Source organism: Leptonychotes weddellii, chromosome X (genome assembly GCF_054177405.1).
Source record: "Leptonychotes weddellii isolate Sample4059 chromosome X, ASM5417740v2, whole genome shotgun sequence".
Classification (NCBI taxonomy): Eukaryota; Metazoa; Chordata; class Mammalia; order Carnivora; family Phocidae; genus Leptonychotes; species Leptonychotes weddellii.
Genome location: NC_138385.1, coordinates 67,929,313 through 67,932,564, shown reverse-complemented (window position 1 = coordinate 67,932,564; position 3,252 = coordinate 67,929,313). Strand labels below are relative to the sequence as shown.

Here is a 3,252-nt window from a genome sequence, read left to right as displayed (position 1 = left end):
TAATCCGCATATCCCTTGCTTTTTTTCTTAAATTTGATAGACATGGTGTCTCACAAAACCATGTACCACAGCGCTAATGATGCCAGTTTTTTGGCATCAGGATAGGCAAATTTCTCTGGTGAGATACTTTCCCAAATGGCATGGAAGTTTTTTAACTTTTCCAGAAAAATAAGAACATTTTTATCAACCATTTACTCTTCCAAACAAAAGTTATATTACAACCAACTGCTCTTTTAATTAGGCTTTGGAAGATTTTTCAAAAGTTACGACATACCTGATGTTTTTGATTTGCACACATATAGAAGATAACTGGATAAAACACACTAGATGAAAAGATGAATCTTAGTATCTGACTTATTTGGCACATCCTTAATTTCCAGAATAAAATCAGTAGAAGTGAAACTAATAATCTTCAAAGAATTCATACATGCAATTCTCAGGACAAGGAACTTCTAAATGCAGAGATGAGGAGCCTCTGCTTATCTTACTAGTTATATGCATTTTTCCTCAGAGTAACTGATGCTTTCTGGTTTATTTGTGGAACTTTTGTTCATAGGAAAGCATAGACATAGGGTCAGATCTTGTCAGTTTCTGTTCAGGAGAATGGTTCCAACATCCCAACACTACATTTTTCTGGTAATATTCCAGGACTGACCCTGTTTGGATTTCATAAGCCTTCAGTCTCTTGACAACTGTCTCCAGCTTATCATCCTCACACTGAATGAGAGGCTCTCCAGTCAGGCCATCGATGCCCACAGTTTTGGGAGGGTTGAATTCCATGTTGTCGACTTGGCCACTGGCTAGATGAACCCAGCAAGCAGTAAGACGTTGCTTAATAACTTCAAAAGGCACTTTCAGATTAATTACTGTGTCTATTTGATAGGCTCCATCCAGGGCTTTGCCTGTGGAAGTGTCCTTGGAAAACCATCTAATAGCCAGCTATAGTGGGTAAGGTTTTTCAGCTCACGAAGGGCCAGTTGAGTCATGACATCATCTGGGATGAGCTTCCCTTGGTCAGTGAAAATCTTGGCTAACACACCAGTTTCTGTGCCTCAAAGCATGTTGTCTTGGAGCAGGCCCTGCTGGAGAGGTGCTTCAGTGCAAAGTGGTTGCTGATACAGGACAACATCGTACCCCCATGATCACTGCGCTCAGCAACCTCACCAAGGACCCCATGGCCCAAAGGAGAGGCCCAGCCAGAGCCTACAGGGGGCTCCGGCCTGGCTGTGCGCTCTTTCTGCTCCACGGCTCAGCCCCGGAAGGCCGGCTGCAGAACGTTAATTTCATTCAAAAACACCCTCTAGGGGCGCCTGGGTGGCTCAGTTGGTTAAGCGACTGCCTTCGGCTCAGGTCATGATCCTGGAGTCCCGGGATCGAGTCCCGCATCGGGCTCCCTGCTCAGCAGGGAGTCTGCTTCTCCCTCTGACCCTCTTCCCTCTCATGCTCTCTGTCTCTCATTCTCTCTCTGTCAAATAAATAAATAAAATCTTTAAAAAAAAAACAAAAAACAAAAAAACACCCTCTAATTGGAAACATAAAATTATCTATCACGCCATGTGTAAATTTAATGAGATCAGAGATATAACTACAATTTGATCCCCAGAATTGATTTAAGACCATGAAATTTTGCCAATTTTGCATTTCAGCAGTTGTTAAAATTAATTCAGTACCTATGCTGTAGAAGCACAAATGGCAATTAGTGACCCTTTATCTTTTTCTTGTATGAATTCATTTAGGAATGGTTGGACTTCCAGTTGGGTCAGATTCTGGACCTCTGTTTCATTTTTTTCTTCTCCCTATACCCACTTTTCTTCTTCTTTTTCTTCTCCTTTTTCTCCTCCTCCTTCTTTGTCTCCTTTTCCTTCTTCCTCTCCTCTTTTCTCCTTTTTAAGTTTTTATTTTAATTCCAGTATAGTTAACATACAGGTGTATTATTAGTTTCAGGTGTACAATATAGTGATTCAACACTTCCATACATCAGCCAGTGTTCATCACAACGAGTACACTCCTTAATCCTCATCTCTCTCTTTCTCTCTCTCCCTCCCTCTCTTTTTCTCTCTTTCCATATACTTGGAGGCATTATCCCTACCCTATTTATTTATAAATTTCTTTTTCCAGAGAGCCTCAAATTGGTATCATGAGGATTAGGGACCTCCCACATTGCAATATTTGTTTTTTAGAGTTTAAGAACCCTGAGCTTAAGTTGGTTTTGAATTAATCTCTTGGTATGCTACAGGAGTATCATTGGCATTTTTCCATAATTATTCTCAGGATTGGGATCTTTTTTGGTGACAGGCATAGGCAGCACCAGAAACTAAAATATTTTGTGGAGTCCTAGTGAGCCATCTGCCTTTAGGGTTGTGGACCTCAAAAATTCAAATCTTCAAATAGCAACTACTCTCCAAATAGTGATTATTCTTCCTCCACACAAGTGACCACCTGACCAGTTCACATATTGCATATATTTCACAGGGTATAGCCTTTCCCATGAGTGCTCTATAGAATGGGGGACCAATGCCTGGTTGAGATTAATTGGTGCCAATTAATTGGTCACAGGGTAAAAGTTATTCCCCTGAGCCTAGTGTCAGTAATAGTTTATTCTAATTTTTGAAACACATCATTCATTCTAAGACACATAGATGGGTCTGGGCCATGACAAATGTCCCAGGGCTACTTTAAAGAGGACATCAACCCTATACTCCAGTCCACAAATGCTCATTATTTATCAAAACTTCCAACTTAGGCTGGTCAAATCTATAACAGAAACTTGGTAGAACTTAGCAAATGCAATACAAAGGAGGACTCTCAAAAGGCAAGCCAGCCAGTAGGTAACAGCTCAAATTACATACTTTCTATCAGACAGCAGAGCCACTTATCAAGCCAAGGCAAGAAAAAAAAGACCCCCAGTAGTAGTGGTCATCACCTAGGCTATACTGCTCACATTGCCAATAGTTGTGTCCACTCTGAAGACACAGGATGGGCCCCTCACCCCAAATTAGGTTCAGATAATGCCACCTACACACCAAGAGCATATTCAAAGTTTTAACATTCACATAATGAGGATTTTGAGGGAGAGCAGAGTGGACTTCCCAAACGGGTCTGAAAATATCTTGAGAGAGCAAGAAAAGGAAACTGGCTTGGAGTTTCTATTGTGTTTGGGGGGGCACCATGGTGAGTGTCCCTATGCATAAGTAGGGTCTTGCATTATTTAAAACTCCCATCAGCACTAATGAAGGGTGCACTTTATCAGCT

The 3,252-nt window shown here is 41.2% G+C and overlaps 1 pseudogene; it reads right to left on the bottom strand.

Annotated features, from left to right (window-relative positions):
• Positions 1-487: 487 nt before the first annotated feature.
• Positions 488-1,291, bottom strand: LOC102741745 (GTP:AMP phosphotransferase AK3, mitochondrial pseudogene; annotated as a pseudogene).
• Positions 1,292-3,252: the final 1,961 nt, after the last annotated feature.